This window comes from Ostrea edulis, chromosome 9 (assembly GCF_947568905.1).
Source record: "Ostrea edulis chromosome 9, xbOstEdul1.1, whole genome shotgun sequence".
Taxonomy (NCBI): Eukaryota; Metazoa; Mollusca; class Bivalvia; order Ostreida; family Ostreidae; genus Ostrea; species Ostrea edulis.
The window spans coordinates 8433781-8458503 of record NC_079172.1 but is presented as its reverse complement, the minus strand read 5'-3'; the positions used below and the strand labels follow the sequence as shown (position 1 = coordinate 8458503).

General features: G+C 34.9%; 1 long non-coding RNA gene across 1 annotated transcript; it reads right to left on the bottom strand.

The window, feature by feature from the left end:
• Positions 1–10189: 10189 nt before the first annotated feature.
• LOC130050030 (uncharacterized) lies at positions 10190–13517 on the bottom strand. Its single transcript, XR_008798410.1, has 3 exons — positions 13432–13517; positions 12257–12370; positions 10190–10331 (listed from the first exon to the last, which is right to left on the bottom strand). It is a non-coding gene; the product is annotated as an uncharacterized LOC130050030 (long non-coding RNA).
• Between the last annotated feature and the right edge of the window lie 11206 nt (positions 13518–24723).

The window sequence follows — 24723 nt, the reverse complement described above, 5'->3', positions numbered from 1 at the left end:
ACACCCAATTGTAACGTTAAATATTACAACTATAAAAATCAAAATGTAATTCAACTACATAAACCACATGTTTTATAACGACAAAAATGTACCATCCACATATGATGGATATCGTCTATCCTTAATATACAAATTACTCTAAAGCTCACGTGAACTTTCCTAATAAAATTTTGTTTGTTGTATGTCTGTAAAAATGTTCAAAATTTCGATTTCTTCAGAAGAACACTGTGCTCTTTTCAGTTGAAAGTCTAAATTTCTTTCCAAAGGAATAGGGTTGAAAAAACGCTGAAATGCAGTTGGGTACTAGAACCCGTCTGAAGATTGATGAATTGATTGCATATTCTTGAACTGGAGCATTTTTCACTCACTTCTGAAGATGTACTAAAACAGAATAGTCATGTTTTTGTATAGGCTGTATCTACACTGCAAGAAAGATTGGGGTTTGTTAGAACCATAATAGTCATCGACTGTGACAATATGTTTTATAGGCTATACGCGGGTATGTTAAGGTACGTCATGCTTCATTTTTGCACGTATACTGCATGATTTTTAAAATCTGTCTTACACAGAGAGGAGCTTCTAACTCTTAAAAACTATTTTGGTTGTTTACATGAGAACATTTTGTATCATAACAACATGACAAACATGTGCTTCAATATGGCGTCTTTCCATGACTTTTATAAATAGATCATGGATGTACCTTAATAGAAAATGTAAAAGTAGCACACTACCCCAAGATTTAAAATGTAAAAGTAGCACACTACCCCAAGATTTAAATATTGGTCTAACTGGCGATAATGACGGTAAACCACTCATAGTATATCAGAATTACTGATAGAATCCTACCACTTTCAATAAGAAATAATTATTGAACATTTAAACACGAAACCATCTAGCCCATGTTTTAAATTTTGCACTGATGCTATGCAGTTTTATTAATTGTCAATCAAACAAGATACATTAAATATCCCACCAAATGAATAACAATTAAGTTACCTAATCAGTATTCCTTATTAAGTTAGTTTTGAAGATAGTTTTCATTCCTTTATTTATATTTGCTATCATTACTTTCGAATTCTTCAAATGTGGGAATAAAATGACATTTTACTACGCCATTGATTCTTCTGAAGATATAGTTCCATATGATTCAATTGCAATTTCCCATACCCCATTGTAACATTGAATATTACAACTATAAACAACAAAATGTAATTCAACTACATAAACCACATGTTTTATAACGACAAAAATGTATCATCCACATTCGGTGGATATCGTCTATCCTTAATATACAAATTACTCTAAAGCTCACGTGAACTTTCCTAATACAATTTCGTTTCTTGTATGTCTGAAAAGTTTCAAAATTTCCATTTCTTTAAAAGAACACTGTGCTAAATTCAAGGAATCTTTTCAGCTGAAAGTCTAAATTTCTTCACAAAATAAATAGGATTGAAAACTCGTTGAAATGCAGTCGGGTACTAAAACGCATCTGAAGATTGATGAATTGATTGCATATTGTTTAACTGAGGCATTTTTCACTCACTTCTGAAGATGTACTAAAACAGAATAGTCATGTTTTTGTATAGGCTGTATGTACACTGTAAGGAAGATTGGGGTTTGTTAGAACCATTATAGTCATCGAATTTGTCAACATGTTTTATAGGCTATATGTACACTTTAAGGAAGATTAAAGTTCGTTCGAACCATAACCCATGGTACTTAAGAATGAATAGAACGGGTGTAAATTGATACGAAAGTTTCTATGCACAGAAATAATTGTCCCCTTAATATATACTGTTTTCCTTAATCTTAGGTAGATATCTTTTTATATTAATGGGTTAACTCAATTGGAAATTTTGATCTTTGTGTCAATGGACGAAAACATGTATCAGATAATAAAACCAGCCGATTTGATAAGAGGTCCAAGTGTTATGAGCTTAGGTTGGGCTTAAAAAAAGCTAAGGGGTCAAATACACAGAGGTGGGATTCGTTGAATGATTCAATTAATACAATGAAACTGTTTTGTTGGAAGCAGTTCCTTAGTGTTTGGTGGCAGACAACATAATGAGGCCTTTTCTGAATTGCCTTAAATGCATCACTTACCGCCCTCAACAAGGACGATATTTTCATTGTGGTTAGTCTTCCATTCTAATAGTTTATGACTTGCAAAATGTTAGATTTTAAAAACAAGTTGGAGAGGTAGTCCTTGCTGGGGGAATCAATTGCACAGGCGTGCAATTGCAAAATGCTGACTTTAATCGATACTGTTGAAACGCCTATACCATCAATTTCTTTGTCAGTAGTTTGAATCGCTTTAAAAACTTACTATACGCAGAACAAGATCTTGAGTATCGAATCAGTTAAGAGATATAAACACCATATGCAAGTGATAATGCGATATTGCTACATAAATATGGGAAGTTTACGATGGAGAAGCTGAAATCATCCCGTTTGTCATACAATGGCGTTGTCAGTTTGCCGTTAATGTCTAGTTTCAATAAAATATCTAAATAGGAATCGGAAGTGGACGACTGGATCCAATGTGTCTTTGTTTGTAAGGGTTTTTGTGTAGTTTTGGAATCTAGTATTGGTATGGTATCTCATATTCATTGTACCCATTGACTGGGATATTAAATGTGTCTAAAACTCAAACAAGGTTTTGAAGAAAGGGCAGTTGGAATATAAGTGCATTTACCAAAAGTGGAATTAATGTCAAGTTCGTTTAAAATACAGCTGTAATAATGAGCCTTTGTCAGCTGGAACCAAAACATATTCCTCATACTGATGATGAATTGAATTTCAATTTCAATGTTCCGGTCTTTTTAGGTCGTTATGCATTTTGATAAGGATTTGATGTAAATTATATGAAAAAGAAAATAAGGTGAATTAAATATCAACAGTCCAACACATTTATTGAATCATTATTTTTGTATAATCATGTAGGCTATCATAAATCTTAATATAGGAAATAAGATGACAGATATTTTTTGTGAAAATTCCCTTGGCCTTCAATGTGACACTACAGGGAATGAATTAATTTTGACTCCACTTTTTTTGGCACGCTGTTTATGGCTATAATAGCTCTAAAACTTCATTGTTATTTCGGATTTCAAGCATTTCGGTTGAGCATCACTGAAGAGACTTTATTTGTCGAAATGTGCATCTGGTGCATCAAAATTGGTACCGTATAAGTTTTACATATATAACCTATCTATTGATGGGTAATTCCAAAAGCCTTTGGACAGTGACAGGTAAACTGAAAACAACAGAAACAAACGGTAGTTAATTTAATTTTACAACAATGGCCCCCTATTGCCAACATCTGAGGAAGTCATAAAATTGATAGTTTATGGCTATTGGTTATAGTTTCTTGTCTGTCTGATAAAGAGTTTTATACTTTTTTAATTCGTTAATAACACAGGCAGAAACATGAAAATCAAGAATATCGCATTCCAGTAAATTCAAAAACTGACCAAATGCAGAATAAGCTATTGCGTATCGAATCTTGAAAATACCGACGTATATTTAATTGCCGTTATAAAATTTAGAATTTCATTTCAAAATTAAGGATTATCTCCCTCATGCATAGCTCTTATCCTTAGACGAATTTGACTCCTCTTTTTTGGCACACTGTTTTTTGCCCTATAATAGCTATAAAACTTCATTATTATTTCGGATTTCAAACATTTTGGTTGAGCATCACTGAAGAGACATTATTTGTCGAAATGCGCATCTTGTGCATCAAAATTGGTACCGTTTAAGTTTTACATTATGACCTCTGCTGGTGGACTGTTAGTCCCCGAGGGTCTCTACAGTCCAGTAGCTAAGTACTTCGTTACTAGCTTGAAAATACGGATATATATTTAATTGCTGTTATAAAATTTAGAAATTCATTTCAAAATTAAGGAATTTCTTCCTCACGCATAGCTCTTATCCTTAGACGAATTTGACTTTTTTGGCACACTGTTTTTGCCCTATAATAGCTATAAAATTTCATTATTATTTCGGATTTCAAACATTTTGGTTGAGCATCACTGAAGAGACATTATTTGTCGAAATGCGCATCTGGTGCATCAAAATTGGTACCGATTAAGTTTTACATTAAGAGATATAAACACAGGTGATAATGGAATATTGCTATATAAATTTGGGAAGTTGACTATGGAGAAGCTGAAATCATTCCGTTTGTCATACAGTTGAGTTGTCAGTTTGCTGTTTATGTTTACTTTCATTAAAACTATCTAAGTATGAAACAGAAGTGGACGACCAGATGGTATCTTTTATTTCGAGCTCACAGGGATATACCGAATCGACATATGAATGAAATTATCATTGTCAATAGACAGAACGTCGACGATATATCTAAATGTCGAATTAAAGGTCACAGCAACATATTTTTTTCTTCTCACGTAGAGGTCTTGAATAAATCCTGCTTTATATCAATATAAAAACAGGCCAGGTAACAAAGGAGCACAATTCGTGCCCGTGGGAATTCCAACAGACCTTTAGAAGACCTGATGACCGAAGACCAAGAAGATATTGTCATTGTTATATATAATGAACTCTAGCATATTTTTTTTATTACAACTTCAGAGTACTTGTGCATGGAATCAGGGTAGTGTTTAACAAAGTATTTTTAGGTGACTAATCACTAGATGTGAATATCTTCGTTTTCCATTTTTGTTGAAGAAGCAACTGTCTATGATGTGAAAAAGTCTAGTCTCTAATTTATCATGAGGAATGGTCGTGTAGAGTGAAAAGTCATAGGTTTTAATGTTATCGATTTGAGAGGCGTTTTGCGATTTCAAGTTTACTAAAAGTTCTTTAGGATTTTTTAAGAATCTACATTTGACTTACACCATTTCTGGCATATGTAGTCGCACAGTAAGTTTGAAGTTTCTCCATCACAGCTGTTAATATTTTCGTGAGGAGCAAAGGTATGAGCTTGGTAGAGAACTTACTGGATTTAGCAATGTATCTTTCTCTGTAAGGGATTTTATGTAGTTTAGGAATTCATTATAGGTATGGTAACTCACATTCATTCCACCCATTGACTGGGGTATTAATGGTGTAGAAAAGTGAAACGTGATTTAGAAAAAAATCGATTACCAAAAGTGGAATTAATGCCAAGTTTGTTTAAAATACAGCTGTACTAATGAGCCTTAGAAACGAAGACAATGTTGTTACAAGCTTTGTCAACTGGAACCAAAATATATTCCTCATACTGATGATAAATTGAATTTCAAAATCAATGTTTCGGTCTTATTAGGTCATTATGTATTTTGATAAGGATTTGATGTAAATTATATGAAGAAGAAACAATTAATGTGAATTAAACATTAACAGTCCAATACATTTATTGAAGTATTGTTGTTGCATATTCCTGTAGGCTAGAATAGATCATAGATCATAATATAGGAAATAAGATGACAGATATATAACCTATCTATCATTAGGTAATTTTAAAAACCTTTGGATAGTGACAGGTAAACTGAAAACAACAGAAACAAACGGCAGTTAAATTCAATTTTACAACAATGGCCCTCTACTGCCAACATAGGAGGAAGTCATAAAAGAGCTAATCTATGGCTAATAGTAATTTTTCTTGTTTTTCTGGTAAAGAGTTTTATTCATTTTGAATTCCTTAATGACACAGACAAAAACACTAAAAGTCAAGAATTTCGCATTCCAGTGTGTTTTAACTTCTATATTCACAAATCACATTTAATTCCCTGGGTCATAACCTTACAGTAGAACGTAAATTTGAAAAACATATTAGTATTTCACTGCCCCAGTAGTCTAGAGGTAGAGGGCTTGCCCCGGAAGCGGAAGGTCGGGTTTGTAACAGATAGTGACAGTTCCATCGCCAAACGCTCGGAATCAGGTGTGAATGTCACGGGTCCTCGGAGATGACCTTTAAAATGGATGTCCCGTGTCACAGTAGGTGTGGTATGCTAAAGAACCTTCGTTGCTTAATGGCCGTAAATTCCGAGCATAGGCCTAAATTTGAAGTACTTCACCGGTATTGGTGACGTCTCCATATGAGTGACATAATCTAAAATGGGGCGTTAAACAAGATACAATCTATCAATTAATCAATCATACTTGTATTTCTATGCTTTATATGAATTTCACTTGATTAAGAAACAAGTTCAGAAAGGTGAAAATAACGAACAGTGATCAATCTCATAACTCCTATAAGCAATACAAAATAGATAGTTGGCCAAACACGGACCCCTGAACAGACCAGAGATGGGATCAGGTGCCTAGGAGGAGTAAGCACCCCCTGTTGACCGGCCACACCCGCCGTGAGCCATATATCCTGATCAGGTAAACTTAGTTATCCGCAGTCAAAATCAGTGTGCCAAGAACGGCTTAACATTCGGTATGAAACACGTCAGACAGCATTTGACCCAATGCATGGTTGTACTAGCGAACTAGATCGTTATAACGACCATAAAATTTGCGAAATGCTGATCTTCTCCTTCCACTGTTGAAACTCCTGTACCATCAACTTGTTTGTCAGTAGCTTACCTCGAGTTAAAACTAGACTATACGCAGAATAAGCTCTCGCATATCGAATCAGTTGAAATATATAAACACCATATGCAGGTGATAATGGAATATTGCTACACAAATATGGGAAGCTGACGATGGAGAAGCTGAAATCATCCCGTTTGTCATACAGTTGAATTGTCAGTTTGCCGTTAATGTCTACTTTCAATAAAATATCTAAGTATGAAGCAGAAGTGGATGACTCTGTGGTGTCCTTTATTTCAAGCTCACAGGGATATATCAAATCGACATATGGTTAAAAGCTATCTTTGTTAACACCCCCAAATTGGTAGCCGTCTGTCAATCAAACATTTAACAATAGATCTCAGGTGGAGTGACATCTACAGAAACTGTGGTCTAGAGCTACCCGAGAGAAGTGTTTTGATAACAATAACAGCCAGTACCTACAGGCATTATCTGGATGTTGAGGAAGCCCTATATTCTAAAGTTTTGATAGCATTGACCTGTCCACAACTGCTCTTTTCTGGTAATTCAATTGTTTTTAAAAAGACCCCTGAACAATGCAATTTTGATATAATTGTAATGCCCCCTCTCTATATACATATATTATAAATTACACAATCAGAAATCAAACAACCATTTGCCCATTAATGTCTAAAACTTGTAACTTATTGCAATAATCTATATTATCAAATTATTTATTGAGCCAATGACTGAGGGCAAAACATAAAAAGAGGGGTGCTCTAGACTGTTTGTCGTCTAGCCATAGGGATACAACCATTATACAAACAATCTGACCACAGAAACACTGCAGACGGTTCTGAGACCCTTCCTGTGTACATCAAAAGTATACACGACACCCTGGTCTCTTGGTCAGGTAAATTCCAGGTAAAAAACAATGACCATATTTGAGCTAAACCCACATCCAGTGATCCGTGAAGAGACCGTACGGTATGCTATGTGAGTCTTAAAATTCCATCGGACAAACTTTGGTCCAGTATGAATACAGTCAGATTACAAATTCAGTGTATGAGGAACAGTTGTTTAATTGATAGTGGGAGAGGGCGCGAACTCTACCAAGTTGTGCATGGAAACAAATCTGTTTTGTAATATTATTTGTAGAATAGCTTCATGAAAGGTGAAGATAATGAACAGTCATCAATCTCATAAATCCTGTAAGCAATACAAAATAGAGAGTTGAGCAAACATGTCATCTCAATATTTTCCCTTTAATGTACTTTCTACTTTGACCATTATGAGCCAAATAAACACGATGAGATACTCTCATTAAAATAAGACACTTAAGATTCAATGAATAGTAAAAACAAGAGACGTCTGACAATTTCAGTATATTGGGTCATTGACCTGTATGGGACAAGTAAACACCATGATACACTCAAATTCAACTAAAATAAATTAAAACTCAACGAATGGTTTCATGGAAAATAGGGATCACAAAACAAAAGAAGTTTGACAATACTAATTTATTATACCTCACATAAAGAATCACTAGTAAAACAGAATCTGATTGGCCGAGAAGGTCAGGTGACCGTTGTGTTTGCCCGGCAACAAAACGTTGTGCTCTACCCCTTCGGATATCTCTTATTTCCCTTTCGTTTCCAGTTAAATGAACAAAGCCGAGTGTTCCGAATGACGCAGACAACAACAAACATAAATTTAACGTCAAGACGTCAAGGTAGACGAAGTTTAGTGTGACATCACAATAAGTCCAAGTCCTTGTACATACATAGTTCGTACGGCACAAAATATGCGAGTCTTTGATACAGTTTGGTTTGGTTTATATAAAAACAAACAAGTAAATCAGCATTCAAGGAGAATGGAAATACAAAAACTAGCTATTACATCACTGTATTTTGTTGTTAGTACCTTCTAATACGTTGACGGCGCAGTGTTATTGTTAGGGCAATCTCAGCTCTTTATGATGTTTAAATGAGTGAACTCTAATTTCAAATGTGTTTTTGTAGTCTTGTTTTGATTAGGTATAATAAACAATGCATTGCATGAATGTTCGGGAGATATGAAGAGTTATTCACCCAAGAAAAACCATATTCCCCGAGTACAAGATTGGGTGAATGCAAGGTGAAGATAACGAACAGTGATCAATCTCATAACTCCTACAAGCAATACAAAATAGATAGTTGGGCAAACACGGACCCCTGGACACACCAGAGGTGGGATCAGGTGCCTAGGAGGAGTAAGCATCCCCTGTTGACCGGTCACACCCGCCGTGAGCCCTATATCCTGATCAGCTAAACGGAGTTATCCGCAGTCAAAATCAATAACAGCGATCAATCCCACAACTCATATAAGCAATACAAAATTGATAGTTGGGCAAACACGGACCCCTGGACACACCAGAGGTGGGATCAGGTGCCTAGGAGGAGTAAGCATCCCCTGTTGACCGGTCACACCCGCCGTGAGCCCCATATCCTGATCAGGTAAACGGAGTTATCCGCAGTCAAAATCAGTGTGCCAAGAACGACTTAACATTCGGTATGAAACACGTCAGACTGCATTTGACCCAATGCGAAGTTGTATTGACGAACTAGATCGTTATAACGACCATAGAATTTGCGAAATGCTGACTTCAATCGAGACTGTTGAAATCCCTGTACCATCAACTTGTTTGTCAGTAGCTTACCTCGATTTAAAAACTGACTATACCCAGAACAAGCTCTTGCATATCGAATCAGTTGAGACATATAAACACCATATACAGGTGATAATTTAATATTGCTACATAAATGTGGGAAGTTGACGATGGAGAAGCTGAAATCATCCCGTTTGTCATACAGTTGAGTTGTTAGTTTGCCGTTAATGTCTCCTTTCAAGAAAATATCTAAGTATGAAGCAGAAGTGGACGACTCTGTGGTGTCCTTTATTTCGAGCTCACAGGGATATATCAAATCGACATATGAATGAAAGCTATCATTGTTAAGAGACAAAACGTCATCGATATATCTAAAAGTCGAATTGAAGGTCACAGCGAGAGATTTTTTTCTTCTCACGTAGAAGTTTTTTAATAAATTCTGCTTCATATGAATATAAAAACAGGTCAGCTAACAAAGGAGCAGAATTCGTGCCCATGGGAATTCCAATAGACTGAATAAATCTTTATATCTCGCTCATTATCATGCAATAAATGTATATAATTCCTCTATCTATCCATTATTTTGTTTGATTTTCAGGGCCATAATATGAATGACATCACTATGTCGTATATGGAATGGATGATAAATGCACATATACAATAAAGACCGTCATATGCTGGCATCACAGTTGGGGAATCGCTCTGTTAAGAAGAACAAGAAAACATCTATTATTTGAATATTTTGGGGGAGTGCATTCTTTTGTAATCTTTACGATTGTATGTTATGTAATCATACCGGTAAATTTATTTATTTTGTAATGACAAGAGCAATATTTGAGAGAGTGTTTACTAATAGATTAATCCTAGCATGAAAAAACATTCACAGACGAACGCAATCTCTCACTAAGTAGTCTCGGTTGTAACAATCATGATACATGAAGATTGACCAAGTCAATGAGTCAATAAAAGGTAAAGATTAAGATTTTATTGATACTATTAATCTTGTTATACCTGTTGTCGGATTATGATACAGTAATAATGTGTCTAAATTCAAATAATGGAGAGGTTTTACACAAGACTTTATTTTAAGGCAGGAAAACTACTCAAATCACACATATAACGTTAAATCAAGAAAAGCTGTTTGTTCCATCGTCATTTCCCGAGTATCTGGCGCAATTGTCTCAGTCTTAACCAGGAGGATACACTGAATAAAGAAAAACAAAATAACTGAATACGTTTGATCAAAGCTGCAATAATCAAAGGTGAAGATAACGAACAGTGATCGATCTCATAACTCCTATAAACAATACAAAATAGAGAATTGGTCAAATAAGGACCCCTAAATATGCCAGAGGTGGGATCAGGTGCTTAGGAAGAGGTCAACCATTCGTTAAAATCTCTGTAATGGTGCAAATGCGGAAGTTATTTACCCCCGCAACATCTGTGATCATTCTAAACATTTGCTGACTTTCTTTACGTAAATAAAAGGACATTGTATGTTTCTTAGTCAATATATAAAGTAACAACCTGCAACGTACGATTTGTGAGGCGATATTCGACCATTTTCAACAACTTCGATATATTCTAATTTCTCGATTTATATTTTTGCGCAATGTTTGGGATATTGAAGTTTCAACTTCCGATTGTCAAGTTATTTGCATATGGCATATAAGGTAGTATTTACATCAATGCACGAGTACAGAGGAGTAAGTTATTTCGTCGATATTGAAAAAGTTTAAATCTAATATCAATTTGAAAAACGAACAGCAGAGAGAAAACTCTTTCTGCAATCATATTGTTGGGTACTATTTCCTTGCACTAAATTGACTCCTGTGACCTAGATTGTTCTGGAGATCTGATGTATATATTGCATTGACACATGACTGTGACTTAGATTGTTCTAGATCTCATGTTACTTTTAGTAGAAAGATGACGTAATGGTCGCATCATTGTCTTTCAAGATTGTACTGGAAAATTCAATGTTATTATAAATAAACTGAAATGCTTATGATAAATAGAATTGCCACGATGGTCTAGAGGTTAGAGAGTTCGCCTTACATGCGGAAGCCCGAGGTTCAAATCCGGTCACAACAAACCTAAGTCGTTAGAATAGGTAGTGACAGTTGAATCGCCAAACGCTCGGTATCAGATGTGAATGTCACGAGTCCTCGGTGAAGACCTTAAAAACGAATGTCCCGTGTCACAGTAAGTGTGGTACGCTAAAGAACCCTCATTCCTCAATGGATGTAAGCGTCGAGCAAATGCCTAACTTTGAAGCCCCTCACCGGGCTTGGTAACGTCTCCATCTGAATGAAAATTCTCAAGATAGACATTAAACAAGATACAATCAATCAATATGATAAATAGAAGTTCTGGTTAGATACTCTGTATGCATTTAGATTTTTATGTGTAATGGAAACTACGGTTTTTGAATTACTTTTTTGTGTATGTAGATTCTGTTCAGATTTATTGTTTAACTACCGTAAGTTAGAATTTTCGTTTTGTTACAATTTTCTATCAATTAATAATTGTAAATACATATTGTCCATTGTTTGATTGCCTTTTATTAGTAAATTCTGCTGCGCTATGTTAAGGTATTTTCCGACCCACAATAAAGGTTTGTTCCTCTCTTTGTTAGGATGGCTCGAGTGACTACATTTTGCGTGTTGATTTTCAATGTTTAGGTTTTTCAGTATATCCACCTACGAGATCTTGCGATAACTATCATGGCGGAGTAGAGGAATACATTATATCTGAAGAAAAACAGCTTTATTAGACATGCCCGAGCACAAAGCTGGTACTCCTTTTGTTGTAAACAACATTTGGGACTATTACATATGTACACCGAACTTATTATCGGTTATTGCTAAAATTATTTTGCACCATTATGGAGATCCCTAAAATATTGGGGCTAATTTTATCACTGATTAAATAATCAAATGGTACCATCATTGTTAAAGAAATTTAAAAAAACGGGATAATCTGTATATATTAACCACAACATCGAATAAGCTTGTTTGGAAAAGGTCAGTGGAGTCTCCTAGTATGTTGATATTTATAACTATAATTACAATAATTTATAGGTATCACTTTTATCATCATTTACAGTGTACATTCTGAAATACTTACTTATTTCGCAGCAACCCCATTGGCCGTATTTGTAATCACACTCATATCCATCGCAACAAGGTTTCGAGTCATGACATGTTTTAAGTGCATAATGGCACCCACCACTTGGAATACCTAAAACCATGAACGAAATTAACTAACATTTTATTTCCTATATAAGCAATGTATCCACTTTATTACTTTCATTTCAAAGATACCATAAAAAAGCACACAGAGTCTGGTTTGGTTTAGGGGACAAAAACTTAATTCATTGATAGTATGATAAAAAGTTATAAAGACTCCGAAAGTTTTCGCAAAAGTATTCGACAGTAATCGTTTTGAAAACAGTTATTCTTGTAATTCAACTTGTTATAAACCTCGGACAAATTGATGATAGGATTTAGTGATCAATCTAGTAAACAACATGCGTGTGCAACATTCTTAAGTGGTACATCCGTCACAGAGTATATACAATCTAGTTGATTTAGACCATAATACGTGGGTCAACTCATGTTAGAGAATATTTTGTCAGATAGATGCTCTTCTTCCCCCAAGAAAATAAATAAAAGTAGAAATGTTTAGTGGTTTGGTTTGCGATATAAAGAATTAAATTATAAAGTATAATGTAACATGGCTGTCTAGGGTAATCCCGTACATGATTACATCCAGGTCCAGAAAGGTTAACGAGTTCTCAGTGTTTAGAAATAATTATATTGTTTTGTAATTGAACATGTATGAAATAACATAATTTAGATATTGAGAATTATCATGATATATCAAAGGGAGTGCGATATGTACCGTTATAGCCCCTGTGCCCGAAATCAATTGCTTAATATACAAATTGGCCAATATATATAATATAATATATATATATATATATATATATATATATATATATATATAACACATTTCCCGGTCGGAATCTATAGATCCGGACAGGGTAACCAGGGCGGGCGCAACCCGGTCGGAATATAAACAAATGGGCAATAACTCAATAATACAATTAAGGAAATGCATAAAGAGGGTAAAATAGACTATAAATAAAGACATATAATTAAGTGAACAATATGCAAAAACATCACAATAATAACGCAGGAATTGAAATTTGACATTGTTTGAATAATTAAAAAGATAAATCAAAACTCAGAGGTGAAAAAAAAACTTGGAGGAAAGAAGATGAGTTATAATTATCTTACCGAATGACAGGGCAACCAAACAGACGAGGAGAGTGAGAACTAGTAGTTTTCCCATTTTGATTCTAGACGATGCAGGTAACATCTGATCGACTGAATGTCTTTATATACAATCTGAGTCACTACATCCACCAATCAATGCGATTGAAATGTTATTTACTTGTCTGACATTTATTCATTGTAAATAAAACAAGATACATTAAATATCCCAGAAAAATGATCAACAATTAAGTTACCTAATCAGTATCTGTTATTAAGTTAGTTTTGAAGATATTTTTCATTCCTTTATTCATATTTGTTGTCATTATTTTCGTATTATTCAAATGAGGGAATAAAATGACATTTTAGTACGCCATTGATTGCACTGAAGATTTATTTCCACATAATTCAATTGCAATTTCTTACACCCAATTGTAACGTTAAATATTACAACTATAAAAATCAAAATGTAATTCAACTACATAAACCACATGTTTTATAACGACAAAAATGTACCATCCACATATGATGGATATCGTCTATCCTTAATATACAAATTACTCTAAAGCTCACGTGAACTTTCCTAATAAAATTTTGTTTGTTGTATGTCTGTAAAAATGTTCAAAATTTCGATTTCTTCAGAAGAACACTGTGCTCTTTTCAGTTGAAAGTCTAAATTTCTTTCCAAAGGAATAGGGTTGAAAAAACGCTGAAATGCAGTTGGGTACTAGAACCCGTCTGAAGATTGATGAATTGATTGCATATTGTTTAACTGGAGCATTTTTCACTCACTTCTGAAGATGTACTAAAACAGAATAGTCATGTTTTTGTATAGGCTGTATCTTCACTGCAAGAAAGATTGGGGTTTGTTAGAACCATAATAGTCATCGACTGTGACAATATGTTTTATAGGCTATACGCGGGTATGTTAAGGTACGTCATGCTTCATTTTTGCACGTATACTGCATGATTTTTAAAATCTGTCTTACACAGAGAGGAGCTTCTAACTCTTAAAAACTATTTTGGTTGTTTACATGAGAACATTTTGTATCATAACAACATGACAAACATGTGCTTCAATATGGCGTTTTTGCATGACTTTTATAAATAGATCATGGATGTACCTTAATAGAAAATGTAAAAGTATCACACTACCCCAAGATTTAAAATGTAAAAGTAGCACACTACCCCAAGATTTAAATATTGGTCTAACTGGCGATAATGACGGTAAACCACTCATAGTATATCAGAATTACTGATAGAATCCTACCACTTTCAATAAGAAATAATTATTGAACATTTAAACACGAAACCATCTAGCCCATGTTTTAAATTTTGCACTGATGCTATGCAGTTTTCTTTAAAGGTTTTCTTAACAGACGATTCTATCAGTAATTGCCGTGTACATTAGTTTATGACCTTTCACACGGTGTATAAAAAGTCTCTGAAAGTATGTGGCCTAATGTGCTACTTTTGCAGTTTTATTTCAGTGTGTGACAGGAAAATCGGATCGACATGCTAAATGGAACATTTTCCACGTTAAACAAAATTGTCAATGAATCAATGAATGATATCAACATACCTTCTTAATATCAATACATTCTCTGCGTTTCACATCTATATTCCATATATCCCATGTCATATATTTCAAATACTCCACATTTTGTCGATATTTGCATGGCACACATAAATAAATTCCTTGCATGTGTCAACGTCACTCGATGTATAGTCATGCCGTCATCAGTTTACTTTCATATTGATCAGACAGAAATTACAGAACAGCAGTGTAGCATTTCAAATGTCGTTGGATCTTTGTAGCTGCATGGTTTATTTTATGCATAAATAAAACTTAAATAAAAAATAAAATCGGAATTTAATATATAGTTAGTGATATACTTATTTCAATTATGACGTCACATTGTTTTGCGGATTTTATCCCAGTAAAGATTTTCATAACCTGCCATATCGTACTCACGTATGTACACTTTAAGGAAGATTAAAGTTCGTTCGAACCATGACCCCTGGTATTTGAGAAGGACTAGAGCGGGTTTAAATTGATACGAAATTTTCTATACACAGCAATCATTGTCCCCTTTATATTTACTGATTTTCCTTAATCGTAGGTGGATACACAGCGGTGGGATTCATTGAATGATTCAATTAATACAATGAAACTATTTTGCTGGAAACAGTTCCCTAGTGTTTCTTGGCAGACAGCATAATGAGGCCGTTTCTGAATTATCTTGAAAGCATCACTTACCGCCCTTAACAATGCAATATTTTCATTTTGGTTAGCTTTCCATTCTTATAGTTTATAACTGGCAAAATGCTATATTTTTACGAAAGTTTGGAGAGGTAGTCCTTGCTATGGGGAATATGTTGCGCAGGCTTGCTGGATGCTGTTTTCCTATCTTTCTTGTATTGCTGAAAGCTGAAGACAACGAACAGTGATCAATCTCATAACTCCTATAAGTAATACAAAATAGATCGTTAGGGAAACACGGACCCCCGGACACACCAGAGTTGGAAGCAAGTGCCTAGGAAGAGTAAGCATCCCCTGTCGGCCTGTCACATCCGCCGTGAGCCCTATATCCTGATCATATCAACGGAGTTATTCGTAGTCAAAATCAAGAACGGTCTAACAATCGGTATGAAACAAGTCAGACAGCATTTAGCCCAATGATAGGTTGTATTGACGAACTAGATCGTTATAATGACCAAAGGATATGCGAAATGCTGACTTTAATTGAGACTGTTGAAACCCCTGTATCATCAATTTCTTTGTCAGTAGTTTGCATCGATTTAAAAACTGACCATACGCAGAACAATCTCTTGCGTATCGAATCAGTTGAGAGATATAAACACCATATGCAATTGATAATGGAATATTGCTACATAAATATGGGAAGTTGACAATGGAGAAGCTGAAATCATCCCGTTTGTCATACAGTGGCGTTGTCAGATTACCGTTGATGTCTAGTTTCTATAAAATATCTAAGTATGAACCAGAAGTGGACGAATCTATGGTGTATTTTATTTCGAGCTCACCAGGATATATCGAATCGCCATATGAATGAAATTATTATTGTCAATAGACAAAAAGTTCTCGATATATCTAAATGTTGAATTGAAGGCCACAGCAGGAGATTTTGTTTTTCTGACGTAGAAATTCTTGGATAAATTCTGCTTTATATCAATAGAAAAACAGGCCAAGAAATAAAAGAGCACAATTGGTGCCCATAGGAATTCCAACACAGTGTTGGAACACCTAGTCACCAAAGACCAAGGATATATTGTCAGTGATGAACTCATGTTTTTAAAATTTCAACTTCAGAGTACTTGTGCATGGAATCAGGGTGTTGTTTAGCAAGATTTTTTTTGGATGACTGATCATTGGATATAGATATTTGCATTATCCATTTTTGTTGAAGAAGCAACTGTATATGATGTCAAAATGTCTAGTCCCAGCTGTTAATATTTTCGTAAGGAGCAAAGATAGGGGCTTGGTAGAACACTTACTGGATTCAGCAATGTGGCATTGTTTGTATGGGATTTTATGTAGTTCTGGAATTTAGTATAGGCATGGTAGCTCATATTTATTATACCCATTGACTGGGATATTAAATGGTTCTAAAACTGAAACATGGTTTTGAAGAATTTCATCTTTTGAAAGGGCAGTTGGAGTATAAGTACGTTTACCAAAAGTGGAATTAATGTCAAGTCGTTTGCAATACAGTTGTAATAGTGAGCCGTACAAACAAAGACAATGTTGTTACAAGCTTTGTCATCTGGAACCAAAACATGTTCCTCATACTGATAATGAATTGAATTTCAATTTCAATGTTCCGGTCCTTTTGGGTCATTATGTATTTTGATAAGGATTTGATGTAAATTATATGATGGAAAAAAATTAAGGTAAATTGAAAATCAACAGCCCAATACATTTATTTAAGCATTCTTGTTGTATAATCATGTAGGTTATCATATATGTTACGTTAGGAAATAAGATGACAGATATATAACCTATTTATTATTTGGTAAGTCGAAAAACAGTGACAAATAAACTGAAAACAACAGAAACAAACGGTAGTTAATTTAATTTTATAACAATGCCCCTAGTGCCAACATCCGAGGAAGTAATAAATAGCTAGTTTATGGCTAATGGTTATTGTTTCTTGTCTGACTGATAAAGATTTTCATTCTTTTTTAATTCCTTAATGACACAGGCAGAAACATTGACAATTCCAATGTTTTTAACTTCTAGATTCACAAATCACATTTAAGTCACTGGGTCATAATTTTGACAATTGAACTTAAATTTGAAAGATATATTAGTAATTCACCGCCGCGGTTGTCTAGAGGTAGAGCGTTTGCCCCGCAAGCTGAAGGCGGGGATTCGAATCTCGACCCGAATCTCGACCCGGACAGACCTAAGTCGTTAAAACAGGTAGTGTCAGTTCCATCGCCAAACGCTCAGCATCAGATGTGAATGTCACGGGTCCTCGAAGATGACCTTAAAAATGGATGCCCCGTGTTACAGTAGGTGTGATACGCTGATGAACCCTCACTGCTCAATGGCCGTAATCGCCGAGCATAGGCCTAAATTTGAAGCACTTCACCGGTATTGGTGACGCCTCCATCAAAGTGAAATATTCTAAAGAGGGACGTTAAACATGATACAATCTAACAATTAATTAATCATACTAGTATTGTGCTTGATATGAACTTCACTTGACTATGATAAACTTCCAGAAACGTCTTCAAACCGTTTGCAATTGTTTACTGTTTCTTATTTCAATCCCCAATTTTTGAATCAGTTTTTCCACTTCTTCCCTGGATAATTTGGCTCCATTTTACAAGGTGGGCATCTTGAATGATTTGATATGAACCGATTCGTAAAACGCAATTCACTTAATATCAAAAGTATCGATTCTGTAGAAGAAATGTTTCGGATAAAGCCATATTATACCATCAACTTTCCTCTCTTTTTGCAATATGCACAAATTTGAATTTTTTAAATTTACAATTTGAATCTAAATTTTATTATTTGTGATGCTGAACATTAACCTTCAAAATGGACATAAGCAGTGTCTTCTCCAGTCTAACACTGATTTTGGATATAACTGTTTCTAACTGCAATCTTGATATTTTCTATATGTTGCAAATTTCAATGTGAATTTTACATGTATTGGCACCCTACTATGGGGCCGAAATTTACAAATAAAAAATCATTTGGAAATAGCGAACTGATTGATTGATTGAATATTTTTAACGTCTCTGTTGCAGGATGGTTGCCAGGCATTGAACTAGCTAGACGAAGTTTTACTGTTTATACTGTTTTAATACATTCGAGTTAAACACAAATGTTCATCAGCCTTTTCTGTACTTCAAAAAGGAGTCAAATGAAGAAGGGATCTGTAACGATAAAATTTGTAAAAACAATTTAGATACAGATATACTGTTACAATACACATCCAACACTAACTTTGCTTCACTTTACTTTACACAGACTACATTTTGCTGCAGGCACATTTTACACATTTCATTTTACTGCATACTTCACTATACTATACTATACTTAATAGCATTTTACTGCATATACACATTACACACTGCATTTTATTGGATATACACTTCACATACTGCACTTTACTGCATATACACTATACTCTACTAAATAGCATTTTACTCCGTACTCTGGGCGTTTCCCTATACTCTGGCATGAACGGTACACCGTACATTTACGTTTAGGAAAATACGTATACATTTGAAACAAGATAGAACATGAATGTATTATATACTCACAAGAGTAAAGTCTAATATAAATGGTAAAGAATTTTGAACGTTGGCCATTATAGGAATAAATGTGGAATAAAATATTGAAGTAATGAGTAATCTTACCTCAGAAGTAGTGGACTCTGGTCACAAGGTATTAAAACTTGATGACTATTACTAGATGAAATTCATGAACATCAATACGGATAAACACGTCAACACCCAGCAATTGCTACACTCAAACTAAATGCTCGAGATTTAAATGTACAAGAATACCTGGTGAACGATTCGCATAATATGGAAACACATTGAGGTATTTGACTATTGAAAAGGATGAAGATTCTAACATCTATGGAGCTATAATCGGGAAATATATACATTAATTGTGACAGTCTCTCTCTTGAGAATCTTTCACTCATATGTAAACCACACAATTGTCGGTGAAGGGGCTGCACAATTTAATCTTATGCTTGACGCTTTCAGCCTTTAAGCAAGAGGATATCTTTTTTGTGCCACATCTGCTATGACAAGGGGCCTCCGTTTTTGCGGTCTCATCCGAAGGACGGCCCTATTTAGTCGCCTTTTACGACAAGCATGGGGTACTGAAGACCTATTCTAACCCAGATGCACGCAACAAATATCAAATTAAAAATGCCCAAACGCTACATACATCATGGTACAGTGCTACCTCGATATGCTAGATAGTATTTCCAACTTTTGTTTAGAATATATTTGGGCAATAATGAAAGGTGAAGATAACGAATAGTGATCAATCTCATAACTCCTATACGCAATACAAAATAGATTGTTGGGCAAATACAGACCTCTGGACACATCAGAGGTGGGATCATGTGCCTAGGAGGAGTAAGCATCCCCTGTCGACCGGTCACATCCGCTGTGAGCCCTATATCCTGATCAGGTAAACGTAGTCATCCGTAGTGAAAATCAGTGTGTCATGAACGGCTTAACAATTCATATGAAACATGTCAGGCAACATTTTACCAAATGATGGGTTGTATTGACGAACTAGATCGTTATAACGACCATAAAATTTCCGAAATGCTGACTTTGATCGAGAATGTTGAAACCCCTGTACCATCAACTTGTTTGTCAGTAGCTTGACTCGATTAAAAAAAACTGACTACGCAGAACAAACTCATGCGTATCGAATCAGTCGAGAGATATAAACACCATATGCAGGTGATAATGGAATATTGCTACATAAATATGGAGAAACTGAAATCAGCCCGTTTGTCATACACTTGTGCTGTCAGTTTGAAACATGAAACATGTCTAATGTCTAATTCACCGTTATAGACAATTCACCGAGCAGTCGAAATAAATTGAATTCTGTAAATTTATTTGGGCTCCATTCTGTATAACCAATTAGATAACCTTGAGTTTAACTCAATAATGATGTGTGATTGATCTTACCACCTGATTCAGACTCTCACACTTAAACGCACTGCTCTCAAAGAACAGATGTGATTAAGGATGGGTGTTGGTAAAATGGCATTATCATGAAAGGTAAACTCCATAACATTTGACCATTTCAGCAAATCAGTGGCTTATTGTATTATACGGTGTTAGCATTATGAAGGGGGTTTTATAATATGGGGAGAAATATGTTCTGTTGAACGAATATGGTAAACTGTGTGTATAGACTAAAACCAAATCCGGTCCAAGAGGTTTTTCCTGAATATATCCTATGGTATTATAGCATTTTAACCCTCTGTATCAGGATATAACGGATAATGTCGGTTCTAATCACAGCATATTTGTACCTGTTGGTCACTTGTTGGTCACCAAGTTCATGGGTAGACTGCAAACAAAGTCAAAGTATGACATTGCTCTCCAGGATTCGACGGAAATGGGTACATTGATCGATTACGGTTTTACGCTGCTTTAGTAATAGGTATATTTTTGTAGGTTGATATACAAAGTTGTGAAATGATAATGTATTATGTTCATCGTCTTCTATTCTAAGTTATTGTTTTCTTTACACTTTTATTTGCAGGAGAGACATTTTCGCGAGGCTGCGAGAACCTCATAATCACAAAGATTTCTTGACGCGAACCAGTTCTTTAATCTTTTTTGTATTTGTTTAAGAAAATTTCGTAGCAAAAATTAGTCACCGCAAATCAGTTCATTACTGGTAAATGATGAAATAAAATCGTTAAGAATAGAATTGTTTAATAGTATGTATTTGAAAAAAAAAATTAATTCGATTTTTTGCACTTCACAAATGTAGTCTTTACTTTATAGTTATGCTAATCAAGATTTTCTTTTCATTATACGAAAAAATATTGAATCCAATGTCCTTCACCTTATTTGGAGAATATGTTTCATGGATTGTAATTTTCAATCGCCCAACTGTTCACACTAATGATTCTAAGCCCGGAGTTACGTGTGTTTTCTTTACATTAGATAACTTGTTCCCATATTCTTGTTGGTCTATAGTTATTGTTAAGCAACCGTATATTTCCCACATATTAACGGAGGTAACTCTACCTGATGCTATCTTACAATCTGCAACATGTACAATCTAAAGAAATACCAAACCCTAAAGGATCCGTGGCGTCAAATTGTGTGCTTCAGATTTCTAGTCTTAATATTTCAAAAACATAATGACATAACCAGAAGTTTAGTTTTAATGCAAATGACTACCATGCTGAACTATATCCAAATTGTCTTTCTAAGGTAGAATTTTTCACTTGAAGTAGCATTATAAAGCCTTTCTTACATATGCAAGGTGAAGATAACGAACAGTGATCAATCTCATAACTCCTACAAGCAATACAAAATAGATAGTTGGGCAAACACGGACCCCTGGACACACCAGAGGTGGGATCAGGTGCCTAGGAGGAGTAAGCATCCCCTGTTGACCGGTCACACCCGCCGTGAGCCCCATATCCTGATCAGGTAAACGGAGTTATCTGCAGTCAAAATCAGTGTGCCAAGAACGGCTTAACAATCGGTATGAAACACGTCAGACAGCATTTCACCCAATGCGAGGTTGTATTGACGAACTAGATCGTTATAACGACCATAGAATTTGCAAAATGCTGACTTCAATCGAGACTGTTGAAATCCCTGTACCATCAACTTGTTTGTCAGTAGCTTACTTCGATTTAAAAACTGACTCTACCCAGAACAAGCTCTTGCATATCGAATCAGTTGAGACATATAAACACCATATGCAGGTGATAATGGAATATTGCTACATAAATGTGGGAAGTTGACGATGGAGATGCTGAAATCATCCCGTTTGTCATACAGTTGAGTTGTTAGTTTGCCGTTAATGTCTACTTTAAATTAATAAAATATCTAAGTATGAAGCAGAAGTGGACGACTCTGTGGTGTCCTTTATTTCCAGCTCACAGGGATATATCAAATCGACATATGTATAAAAGCTATCATTGCTAATAGACAAAACGTCATCGATATATCTAAAAGTCGAATTGAAGGTCACAGCGAGAGATTTTTTCTTCTCACGTAGAAGTTTTTGAATAAATTCTGCTTCATCTGAATATAAAAACAGGTCACCTAACAAAGGAGCACAATTCGTGCCCAGGAGAATTCCAACAGACTGTTGGAAGACCTGATCACCAAAGACCACGAAAATATTGTCAATGAGGAACTCTAGCATATTTTTTATTTCAACTTAAGTAAGTTTTTGAATGACTGATCACTAGATATGAATATTTCCGTTTTCCGTTTTTGTTGAAGAAGCAACTGTCTATGATGTCAAAAAGTCTAGTCTTTAATTTATTGTGAGGAATGGTCGTGTATAGTGTTGAAAAGTCATAGGTTTTAATGCTATTGATTTGGGAAATATTCTGTGATTTCAAGTTTACTAAAAGTTCTTGAGAATTTTTTAGAATCCACATTTGATTAATACCACTTCTGGCATATGTAGTCGCACAGTAAGTTTGAAGTTTCTCCTTCACAGCTGTTAATATTTTCGTGAGGAGCAAAGAGAGGGGCTTGGTAGAGTACTTACTGGATCCAGCAATGTATTTTTGTAAGGGTTTTTATGTAGTTTAGGAATCCAGTATAGGTACGGTAACTCATATTCATTTGACCCATTGACTGGAATATTAAATGTGTCTAAAACTGAAGCATGGTTTTGAAGAATTTCGTCTTTTGAAAGGGCAGTTGGCATATATTTTGAGAATTGCTGAGTGATGCTATTTGCAATTCAGAATGTTGATATAGAGCTCACGGCGGGTGTGACCAGTCGACAGGGGATGCTTACTTCTCCTAGGCACCTTATCCCACTTCTGGTGTGTCCAGGGGTCCGTGTTTGCCTAACTATCTATTTTGTATTGCTTGTAGGAGTTAAGAGATTGATCACTGTGCGCTATCTTCACCTTTCATTTTTCATAATGTTGAATGCAATAGGTTCGAACATAATTTCAGAAGGTGCAATAGGAGTGAGCCTTATTAAAGGTGATCTGGTTAAATTAGAGAAGCCATAGGAACATTTCATGAATGAGGATGTGTACAGCGCCACCTGTGTCAGGACAGGAACACTCTCCATGATGCCAAGAGATTTGATCTACGTCATCCCAACTACTGACGAACCAGCTCGTGATACCTTAGTGAGTTTTTCTAAATCTAGGGAATAGTATAGACCTTGCAATTTTTGCTAGGCAGAGGCTCCGATCCCTTTCGCTAATATTCACATGAAAAATGTAAGTAACAAACCAGAATCCTTGACTAGCAAGATGAGGTCAATTTACTATAATACCGGTATATCTTTGATAATTAGATACTTTTATTTTACAGTGCATGTTAGCTGTTGGATTATGCAAAGATCCTAGTGTTTTTCCAACCTATAATTGTGTTCAGCATGAACATTTAGTCGCCTCTTACGAGAAGCAAGGATTACTGATGACCTAGTCTAATCCGGTTCCCCACTAGACTTTTATATATGAATGGATATGAGAATAAATATATATGCCGTGAAATAAATGTTCATTTCATTTTGTTTCAGACAAAATAGTGATAATGCAGTCGCCAAATTGTTATCCAAAGCTTCATCTAAATCTCCAAAGAAAGATAAATAACATACATCGTATAATTAACAGATGAGCGTTTTGTTCCTTTCCTTTCCTAAAGCAAAGTTTTATTTTTGAGACTGACGTAGTAATGTAATTACTAAACATCTTGTGTTATAATTACTTTTAAACTCCTCTGCAATTCGGAATGATTTAGAACTAATACAATGGAAACATAGGTAAAGATTTCGAAATGTTTACGTATTTTGTTTCCCTTCATTTAAATGAATCTTCATCAACGTACAGATACATTTTACTGAAGAAAATGCATGACATTCCTGTTTATTCATTTTCATGCTTAAATTGCATCGGACAAACGTGCATGTTCAGTTTTTCGTTTTGGTTTTTTAAAAACATCAATCATATTTTACTGAAAATGCATTGAAAATGAATAAAGTCCAGAAATTAAAATTCACAATCCCTTGATAACACTACATTTTAAATTGAATATTCCGTTTGAAACAGGCAATGTTATAAG